The 11,676-nt window shown below is 43.4% G+C and overlaps 1 protein-coding gene across 2 annotated transcripts in view; it reads left to right on the top strand.

Moving 5' to 3' along the window:
* The window catches only part of GRIA1 (glutamate ionotropic receptor AMPA type subunit 1), a 312,889-nt gene that overhangs the window by 255,553 nt on the left and 45,660 nt on the right, over positions 1-11,676 (top strand). The window lies entirely within an intron of this gene.

The raw sequence follows: 11,676 nt of genomic DNA, 5'->3' as shown, positions 1-11,676 counted from the left end.
TGAAAATGTAGATTGCTCTGGGTAGTATGGACATTTTAACTATGTTAATTCTTCCAATCCATGAGCATGGAGCTGGACTTCTAATGGTTAAATCCAGAGCCCATGCCCTGGCTTCAGAGGCCCCGATTGATCTATTCCTTGCCTCATGCTCCATACTCACAGCGAATTGCCTTGAACACATGAAACCTTTTCCTGCCTCAGAGCCTTTGCTCTTCCTGTTTCCTCTGTCTATAATGCTGTTCCTCCAGGTTCTTCACACATCTAAAGGCATTATCAACCTTCAGCTCTCAGCTAAAAAACTACCCCCTCAGAGAGATTTTTCCTCACTTCCCTGTCTACTGATCCCTTTCTTTCCTCTTCCTGACTCCTTGACACCCACCAAGTTAGTGTTGAAAGAATAACAACAATACTAAGTGGCTAACATTCTAATATCTCCATTTTACAGTTGAGTGTACCAAACTCAGAGAGGCTAAGTCACTTCTCTAAGGTCACACAGCCAGTGGGAAAAGAGATTGGGATTAAACCCAGGTTGTATGATCTCACAGCCCATAATTTTAACCTGTATGTCCTAGGGTTTTCTTCATATTATAAACACTGCAGGTATTCATTTAGAAAATCAGAAAATAGAAGAAAGTAGAAAAGAAAGAGAGCCTGCAATCCAGCCACCTGGATAACTCCTGTAATATCTTAGTTTACATACTTCCAGACACTTAATCCCTGCCAAAGTTGTTTTCAAATGGGACCGTATACCAATAGACAAATGAAAAGATGCTCAGGGAAATGCAAATCAGAACCACAACGAGATATCATCTTCTATGTGTCAGAATGGCTAGAACCAAAAAACATGAAATAATAAGTGTTGGCAAGGATGTAGAGAAAAAGGAATGTTCACAAACTATTGGTGAGAATGCAAACCGGTTTAGCCACTGTGAAAAACAGTATGACAGTTTCTCAAAAAATTAAAAATAGAGTTACCACATGATCCAGTAATTCTACTGGGTATTTATCCAAAGAAAATGCAAACACTAATTCAAAAATAATTCTGTGTTTCTCACAGAATTATTTACAATAGCCAAGATATGGAAACAATCTAAGTGCCTACTGATAGATAAATGGATTAAGAAGATATGGTATATAGGGGCTCCTGGGTGGCTTTAGTAGGTTGAGTGTCCAACTCTTGATTTTGGCTCAGGTCATGATCTCAGGGTCATGAAATCAAGCCCCACATGAGGCTCCAAGCTAGGCGTGGAGCTTGCTTAAGATTCTCTCCCTCCCTCTCCCTCTGCCCCTCCCCCCACTGCTTGTACTCTCTCTCTCTTTAGGAAAAAAAAAAGGTGTGATACACACACACACACACACAATGAAATATTATCAGTCATAAAAAAGAATGAGATCTTGCCATTTGTGACATGGATAAACCTAGAGGGTACAGTATGGTGACTAACATAACATAATAAAAAAAAAGAGTCAGAGAAAGACAAATACCATATGATTTCACTTATTTGTGGAATCTAAAAAACAAAACAAATGAATAAACAAACAGCAAAAACAGACCCATAAATACAGAGAATGAACTAATGGCTGCTAGAGGGGAGGGTGTAGGGGCATGGGGGAAATGGGTGAAAGGGAGTGGGAGATACAGGCTTCCAGTAGTTATAGAATGAATAAGTCACAGGGATGAGAGGCACAGCATAGGGAATGTAGTCGGTGATATTGTAATAGTGTTGTAGGGTGACAGATGGTAGCTACACTTGTGGTTAGACAGTATCATATACAGAGAAGTTCAATCACTATGTTGTACACCTGAAACTAATGTAACATTGTGGGTCAACTATACTTCAATTTAAAAAAAAAAACCACTAATTTTTTTTAAAAATGGGGCCATATAGTCTGTTTTACATACTGAAACTTCTTTCCATGTCATCCCTCATTTCTGAATAGTATTAGCTGTTTCTACCAGGTGTCTACCGTGGTCCAGGTACCCCACTAGGCCCATTACAGCTCATCCTCACAGAACTTTTAGGTTGTTCCTGTTCTTGTCCCCATTTCATAAAGAGATGAAACTGAGGCTCGGAGATGTAAAACAACTTGTCCAAACCGTATAGTCAATAAATGGCAGGGACAGGAGTAGGAGATCTGTACCATTTCTGAACTCTTGCTTAATAATTCTCTTCACTGTCCCAGAAAGATCTGTGTTGCCCCTTTGGTGAAAGGAATGGGGGGCTTGAGGTAAGAAGAGAAAGAGCAGATACTCCCTAGCTTCTGGGGCTGCCCTGCCAGGTTGGTTGGGGATACGTGGAAGGTGGGGTCTAAGCATGCAGGGAACTGGGTAGGGTAAAAAACTACTTGGCAATTGAAGATTTTCAACTGGTTATTCTCAGTAAAATAGCTCCTTTCCATACACGCCTTGTGCTGGAGCTAACCAAACATTAATTAGAGCAAAAGTAAGAATTGTTATTTTATCTCCCATTTGCTGGTGGGTCAGGATCTATTTTTAAAAAGCCCACAACATTCTAATCCTAAGAATTTCAAATGCTGTATATATTGGGCCACAGATGACAACCCAGGCCCACACCTGGTGCCTTGAGGCAGGGACCCAGGCCTTCGGAACCCATCTCACTTCTGAAACCAGCTGGTGGTTCAGCATATCGTAGGAGCTCTAGGGAGGGCTCTGGATATAGGGAAACCATATGTTTTGGTATTATGGGCTAGCCAGCAGGCAGCTAGCTATAAAAAGAGAGTGGCTTCTTCTAAGAACTTAAGCCCAAAATATATGTGGAGGAAGTCCCATTTTTAACACCGGTATGGTGCCAAATATTCCTTTGTGTCTAGGAACTGTGGGCAAGTGGTGCTTGGGACCTGAGAAGGTAAACCTTGAAAGATGAGAGTGGTGGCCCTGGTCCAAGCTGGAGCCACTCTCAGCACATTCAAATCACACCATTGTAATTCGAAGGATCTGGGTTCACATTCAAGCTCCATCACCTGCTTTGTGACCTTAAGTAAATTATTTCATTTCTCTGAACCTCAGTTTCCTCGACTATCAAAAGAAGATATGTCTACCTGGGCTGAAGAGAGCGATAGGGATTTTAAAAAGTGGTTGCCAAGTGTCTTCTGCAGTATCCAGTTCAAAAGTCACACCTAAAAAACTAAGGATATCCTGTATGGTGACTAACATAATAAAAAATTATTATTAAAAAAACAAACAAAACAAAAGCCATACCCAGAGAGCAATGGCTGTTGGGTGGTTACTACATTTGGGGCAAAGTGAAATTCTTGCTTGTTCACTTTCTTGTCCCATCTCCACACCACAGCACAGGCTGTTCCTGCCACTAAGAAATGCCTCTGTTTCAGAATGTTCAAAGCCTGCCTGCCCTGCCCAGCCCTGCAAATGGCTGCCTTTCCCCAGTTGTGCGTGGCTTTTCCTACCTCTGCTCTTCCTTACCACTTGATCAGCGGTTCCTTGTACTGTTCAACCCAGCCTGGGTTTCAAAGCTCCTTCTGTGTCGGTCACATTCATTCTACTGATTCCCTTGAGAAGAAACTTCTTAGTTATTTTTCATCAGGCTTGGTATTTATCCAGTTCTCAATAAATGCTGTGTAATTATTCATTTATTCAGTATATGTTCATTGAGCACCTGCTTTGTGCCAGGTACTGTGCTAGGCACTGGGGATATAGCAGTGAATGACACAGATAAGACCCCTGGCATCACTGAACTTACGTTTTAGTGAAACAGATAATAAATGAATAACAAATCAATTGATAAATGTATATAAAAAATCATCGTGGTCTATGAAAAGTGCTATAAAGAAATGAGGTAAGGTGAGAGAGAGAGATAGGTGGCGGAGATAATCCCTAGAGGAGTGGATGTGAGGAGATGAGGTATGAACATAAACCTAATGGGTGGATGGAGGCACATTTGGGACAATTTCTGGGAAGTGAGTTCCAGGCAGAGGGAACAGCAATTGCAAATGTCCTGAAGTGGGAAGGAATTTGGTGTGTGGTGGGAACTGCAAGAAGGCCAATGAGGCTGGGGCATGGTGATGATAGGAAAAATGGTATAAGATGAGGTTAGAGGTGAGCCAGATCAGGTTGACTGCAGGAGGGCATTTGGATTTTCCTGTCTAAGCCTGATAAATTTTAAGTGGGGTGGGAAACAGCATGATCCTATTTACGGTTTTAAAAGCTTCTCTGACTACTATGTGGACATGGATTGTACAAGGATGAGAAAAGAACCAATGAAACGTGGCAATGATATTTAGTGTCTAGAATGGGATCTGTGGCTATGGGGATGACTAGATGGGTCGGATTAGATATGGGGGTGAAAGAAAGAGACAAGGCCGAAATGTCTTCCTGGTATTTAGTTTGAAGAGTGGGATGGACAGTGATGCCATTTTATGAGATGAAGAAGGAGGATAAGAATTAGTAATGAATTATTTATTTGGGGCTTTTTGGTAGACATTCATTAAGAATTTTGTTTTAGATATTTCAGCTTTAAGGTGTCAAGGAGGCAGTTAGATACACATGTTAGAAGTCAGGAGAGGGCCTGGAAATTTAAATTTGGGAGTTGTCAGTATCTACAAATAAAGAACTTGAACTGGAGGAGGTCAGCTGGGGCAGGATGGTGGACAGGGTTGGAAAGAGGGCTGAGGCCTGAGCTTTGGGCACAGAAAGAGCTCGAGATTGGGCAGAAAGGAAGAACCACCAAAAAAGACTATGAAGGAACAACCTTGGGGCTCCTGAGTGGTTCAGTCAGTTAAGTGTCCAATCTTGATTTTGGCTCAGATCATAATTCCAGGGTCACAAGATCGAGCCCCACTTTGGGCTCTGTGCTGAACATGGAGCCTGCTGAAGATTCTCTTTCTCCTTCACTCTCTGCGCCTCCCCCATCTTGTGCGCACATGCATGTGTGCATACATGTTCTCTCTCTCTCTCAGAAAAAAAAAAAAAAGAAAGAGTGAGAACCGCAAGGTAGGAGGAGACTGAGGGGTGGGGGGGGGGGCTAGAAGCTAAGAGGAGTGTTTCCAGAAGAAATCCTCAACATCACCATTATTACCGGTGACGTGTTGAGCCCTGCTGTGTCTGTGCTAAGTGCAAGACACGACTTACTCCTGGAATTCTTACCATCCGTGAGATGGAGATCGTTATCTCCATTTTCAGGTGTGGAAGCTGATGCTTCGAGAGGGAATCACAGAATTAGTACATTTTTAGGGATGACTGAACTCATCTACACCCATTCTTTTGCAAACTGTGCCCATGCCACACTCCTACTGGCTACCTAAATGGAAAACAATAGGAACATAAGACCACTCTTCTTTGAAACCTAGCTCGGCAAGTGCTGCAAACAGTAATCTAGCTCACAGACTACTGGGGCTTTCCTTAGAGCTTGGCATCTAACCCCCAGTTTCCCACGCCTGGGACTCACCACAGGAGTCCAGGGCCATCCCCCTGCCGCGGTTCTGGAACACAGTGATCAGCAGCTGGGCAATTAAAATGAGTCACTCCTGCTGTGCAAGGGAAGTGCTGAGTGATTTGCAGCTGGTGACAAATGGATGATTGGCCACCCAGACACAGTGTCTTAGATGAAGTGGCCTCGTCAATAAAATTGTTGCATGTGGCCAGAGCCATTTACCCTGGTCTGGAAACCTTGATGCATCATCCTAAGTGAGCGTCTCTCTGAGCATAGCTCAGCTCAGTAATTAGCCAAGATGGACTTTTGTTTCTCCCAGTAATTTAGAGGCAGGCCATCTGACTTTCTGCCTTTATGCCCATGTTTTCATTACTTTTTAAAAATAGCCATCTGAAGCGGATGACAAAGGGAAATAGATTGAGTTTAGTGACCTCTTGAGCTCAGCTGAATGAAGGGACGCAGGAGGTGTCCCTGCCATCCCCTTTTCTTGGGGATGACAGAAAATGCTTTTGAAATAAAGAAGAATGTCCACATCCAACTGCTTGTCAGAGAGGTCCTAGAGAGCAGGTCGATAGGATCGAAAGTTGATTGCTTTTTAGTAACTTTACACTCCCCGTATCCCAAGGATCTGCTTTCCTGAACATCCCTGGCCATGGTGTCTGCTCCCTCACCTCCAGGCAGGCCACTGCTCCTCACACCGCCTGCATTACCTCCATCCTGAAGTGCTTACACCAGGCCAGGCACTGTGCTACACGCTCCATCTGTATTTTCCTTTTTAATTCTTGAAAATGCCTGGCGTACTGTTACTTCATTTTGTAAAGAAACAGGCACAAAGAGATTTAGTGATGCCCAAAGTCACACAACCAGTAAGTAACGAGGCAGGACTCCATCCTGCTTTGTCTGACCCCTGGGTCCATTCTCTTGACCAGTGCCCTCTACTTTCTCCCTGAGGATAGCACAAAAATAATTGTCAAATGAATCATTCCATTATTTTACTTGGGTGTTTATGTGGAGGTGCAAATAATGACATAGATGTCAAGATATTTCTTGACTACTGTAGCTCACATTAACTTAGAGCAAAAGTCTCTGACATTCACAGTAGGATTGAGGGCAGGAGGCAGCAACATGTGGCCCACAGGCCAAATCTAGCCTTCTGTGTGTTTTTGTAATTAAAGTTTTATGAGAATACAGCCACGTGTGTGTGTTCACAGTTGTCTGTGGCTGCTTCACACCACAACAACAGCGATGAGTAGTACATAAGGCCCTCAAAGCCTGAAATATTTACTACCTGGACTTATACAAAAAGTTCCCTATCCCTCGTCTAGAACAACAAATCCAAGCTGAGAGATTAGAAACAATTAAAGGCCTACAGCGAATCCTAATCCATGATCAGGACAGGAAATACCTGTCAGAACCAGAAAATGATCCAGTCAGAGCCTAGCAATCCTCTATTAGCATCATCTTTAATAATATAGTGTCTTATTAACAAAAGAAAAATCATCATTTGCAAGAAGAGACAGCTTATGGCCAGCATCAAGAGCATGTCAGAATCCATTCACCCAAGTAGGCATGAACTGTCATCTGAACATTGTCCTCTCCCAATGCCCCTGCTGCCATGGATCACCAAACCCTGTCACTTTGATCTCTTCATCTCTTCAGCCAGCCTGCCCCTCCCAATTTCTGTGTGCTCTGTTCTATTGAGTTCAACCCAGCACCATCACTGTTGACCAATAATACCATAAGTAGTAATCATAACGACATCTTAAAAAAATCATTACAGCAGTATGCTCAGAACTGTAATAGGAGAGGGGTGCCTGGGTGGCTCAGTCATTAAGCGTCTGCCTTCGGCTCAGGGCGTGATCCCAGAGTCCTGGGATCAAGCCCTGCATCAGGCTCCCTGCTCTGCTGGGAGCCTGCTTCTTCGTCTCCCACTCCCCCTGCTTGTGTTCCCTCTCTCGCTGGCTGTCTCTCTCTCAGTCAAATAAATAAATAAAATCTTAAAAAAAAAAAAAAAAGAACTGTAATAGGAGAATGGGGGGGTGGGAACAGAAGGGATTGCTCAGTGCCCTGCTGGCAATAATTGGGAAGCTTACAGAAGAGATAATCCCCCACTACCTCCTCCATTTACCTCTATCTGCTGAGCTTCTCCCACCCCCACACCTATTCTGCTTGGCAGTCTCCTACTTATACTCCAAAACCTAGCACAATATTCTCCTCCTCTGGTAACTCTCCCTGACCCCCGCCAGCAGAGTAATAATCAAGCCTTTCTGTGTCCACTTAGTGCTACTTTCTTACCTGTCACATAATTGAGGTAGTACTATAATTACCATTTATGACATTAACATAAGGTGATGATTATGAGTACTTACTATGCTCTACTGAGTACTTACTATGCTCCAAACACCATGTGAAGCACTTTGCAGAGAATCAGGGTATCAGACTCCAAAGCTTATGTATTAATCACTAGGCTACACTGCCCTCCCATCTTCTCCATGGAAGGCAGAGACTGTGGTGTATTCACTTTTATCTCTGTGATGTCCAACAGTGCCTGCCATACAAGCAGTGCTTATAAAATGAATGGATAAGAAGTATGGTACACATTTCTAAAGAATCCTATCTGTTGGTCTTTCAAACACTAACCTGGGTACTGCTGTGAAGAGATTTTACAGATGTAATCTGAAGTCCTAACTCAGCTGACTTTAAGGTACAGAGATTTTTCCAGGTGGGCCTGACCCAAACAGATGAGCCCTTTAGAAACAAAGGAGGGCAGTGATGTGATGAGCACTGGGTGTTTTATTCAACTGATGAATTGCTGAACACTGAATCTGAAACTAATCATGTACTATGTGTTGGCTAATTGAATTTAAATTAAAAAGAAACCATTTTCTCCAGCTCGTGGAAGTCAGAGAGGTTCAGAGAAAGAGGGATTGCCACACGATTACTGGCTTGATGGTAGAGAAGACAGCAAGGAAACAATAACAGCCAGCAAGGAAACAATGACCTTGGTCCCATGATCACAGGGAGATGAATCCTGCAACCAACCCGTAAGCTTGAACAACCGAGCTCCAGATGAGAACCACAGCCCCGGCCAACACCTTGATTTCAGCCTGGTAAAAGCCTCAGCAGAGAATCTAAACACCCTGCTCCAGACTTCTGATCTACAGAACTATGAGACAATGAATGAGTGCTTTTAGAAGCCGCTAAGTTTATAGTGACTTGTTATGCAGTGACAGAAAACAAATACAAAGAGGTTTCCAATTCTATGGAGATGCTGGTGGTCAGACAGCTTTCTGTAGCTCCCAAATGTTCCACTGAGCTTTACCAGAAATGAGTATTGGCTGTGATCCAACATCAGGGAGATATCATGGGTGGACGAGAAATATGAAGTCCTGGTTCCTAGTCCCACATTTGCCAGTGCATCATTCCGTGACCCTGGTTAAGTCACCTTATGTCTCATAACTAGATCGTTCATCTGTGAGATGGGGATAGTCATCCCTGTCCCAACCATTTCACAGGACTGTAAATAGAAGATCAAGTAAGATAAAGAGTCCAACAAGCCATAGAAGTTTTGACCAATTCTAGAGGAACACAGGGATTCCTCAGTCACTTAGGTACTTTGGGGAAGAGTTGTGCCAAGTTCCAAGACTAATAAAATTCAGGGGACTAGGCATCCCTGCAAGGGCCAGATCATAGCTGTTCCTTCCCTACTAAGGAATTTATCCAGTAGCTCCCAACCAGAATAATACTCACAAAAATAATGCCTGTTTTAATAGCATTTTTCAAAGTGCTTTTGCCTCTACTGTTTTAATTCCAATAGCGCGTATCCGTTAAAGGAAAACAATCAACTAAGTCTAGTACTAAAAGTTTTGGTTTCTCACCATGGCAAAGGGGTAATCTCACCCATTACACAGAGAAGAAGACTGAGGCCCACCTGGGCAGGCAGCTTACCAAGGTTATGGGGCTGGTCAGTGAAAAAGCAAAGACACTCATTCCCAGTCATGGCCTCTATTAATTCCAGTTCCCTACTTGTGGTATGGAACTGGGAAAATGCAGAGATCTTGGATAGAGGCCCAGCTTTGCCTGTATCAGGTCTGAACTAAAGAAGGGCGTAGCCTTACACTTAAGTTCCTGTCACATGGATCAAATGCAGATGAAGCACTGGAATCTTGTCACATTTTGAGGAGCCTCTTCCCCTGACCCTCTAGTTATTCCACAGGTGACACTTACTGGCTATTAAACAATAGACTCCTTCTTTGGTATCTTTATTAAGTAGGTGGGGATGTAGGGAATAGTGTGCAGGATAAGCTGCTCTCAACACCTAGCAGATAAATATTAATTAAAGGAGAACAGGGAAGAAGAAGCCATTGGCTTGGAACTTTCTTGGGAGGGCTTTGAGTTTCACTGGATGATCTCCAACTTGGGATACCTTAGCTAGGTCTCTCAGTTCAGTCGTGTTGGAAAAGGAGGTAGCCATCCCTGAACACTTGCTTTGAGGCTATGGCTCCAGGCGTCCTGGGCTATGAGCAAGTTTGGATTCTCCCAGCCCTAAAAAATACGCCCCGTCTCTAGAATCCAATGTGACTAGAACTGACAGGTTATGAGAGAGGTGACATTCATGCGTTCACTTGTTATTGAGGCCCACTCTGTGCTAGGTGCTATAAGGTTCTTTACTCTAGTGGAACTTATGATCCAGGGGAACAACAGACCGTCAACAATGACACAGAGATCAGATTTCATCTGCAATGTGAGCTATATGGGGCTCTGGGATTCTTCAGTCGGAATGCTGCAAATGTACTGGGTAGGGTGGGGTCTGAAGGATGAATAGGGCTGATGCGATATCAGAGGGAACAGTGGCGTGTGATAAGGGTGTGAGCCTTTTGAGTAGGAAGGACCAAACAAAGCCCAATGTGACCAGAGTACAGAAAGCATGTTGTGGAGACACTGGAGAGCAAGGCAGGGACCAGACCACAACGGGCCTTGAGGGTCACCAATGAGTCTGAATTTTATTCCAAGTGTAAGAGAAAGGCTTTCATGGATTTTGCACAAAGAAGCAACATGATACAATTAATGTTTTTATAAAGATCACTCGGGCTGATTAGGCAAAGGAATGGGAGGACAAGGGGCTGCATGGAGGGAAGTCCAGTTTAGACGCTACCGTGGTCACTCAGACTTGGGAAAAGAGCGGCATCTTCATCACAGCCCTGGAACACCGCTATTGACCACCTCCTAAGGCAGAAAGAGCACTGCATTAGTTATCAGAAGACTGGTGCGATTTTGAGTACAGATGTATTCTACTCTTGGGCATGGGGAGAATAGTTTTGCCTTTGTGGGTCTCATTTTGTTTGACTGCCCTATGGAAGCCATGCAGCCTTGTCTACCTACTTATGATTTCAAACCACAGAAACTCAGAGATGGAAGAGATGGGAGGAGTATGAGAGAAGGCTGACCCCTTGTGATGTTTAACCCTTCAAGTAGACTTATGTCCCCAGCACTTTGTACCTGGGAGGACTAAGAATGAGCACCAAATACAGCATCTCTGTAAATGGTCTACCACTTGAACATCTTCAGAAATGGGGAAACTCACTCTCACCCTCAGGACAGCCAACTCATTGTTGCACCACCCTATGCATCAAATAACCACTTCTTTGTATTTAGTGTTTGTTTTCCTAAAACTTCTGCCAAATGCTCCTAAATCAGGTTTCATGGTACCAGCCTGATGTCAGTCCTTCAGTGAACACCTCTCTCTGAGTCTTTTCTTCTGGTGCCCTCCTCCTGTAGCTATTCTTCACATAATATACCTTTGCTCCACTCTCCTGGTCCCATTCCTTTGAACAAATTTCCTTTTATTTCCCTTTTAATGTGAAGCATCTAAGAACATTATTTTCCATATAGCAAGCAATAAGAAATATTTGTTGAATTTTTTGAAGTGAGCATTCTCTACCTAGAATGAAAAGGAGCCTCCCAGAAATGGAAACAAAGTGGAACACACTGGAACATGGGAATAACACAGAGAAGGTCGACCAATAGGTTGAGAACAGTGTGGAATAAGCAAGCAAGATGGCAGGCCTGGGTTCTGCTCCTGGGTCAGTGTGATTTGAGATTCAAGTTTCTTTATCTGTAAAACTTATGGGTTGGATTGGTGATTTCTTTGGTTGTTAAGTATAAGGTTTTAGTTAAGCACTGTCACCTACTGAAGGCTCTGAGCTTGAGGCTGTCAAACCACATGTTAAAAAGGATGTAAAGTTACAGTAGCTCCAGGATGACACTT

The sequence above is a fragment of the Ailuropoda melanoleuca genome, chromosome 3 (genome assembly GCF_002007445.2).
Source record: "Ailuropoda melanoleuca isolate Jingjing chromosome 3, ASM200744v2, whole genome shotgun sequence".
Classification (NCBI taxonomy): Eukaryota; Metazoa; Chordata; class Mammalia; order Carnivora; family Ursidae; genus Ailuropoda; species Ailuropoda melanoleuca.
The sequence above is the reverse complement of the archived record's forward strand: the minus strand, read 5'-3'. Positions and strand labels throughout refer to the sequence as shown.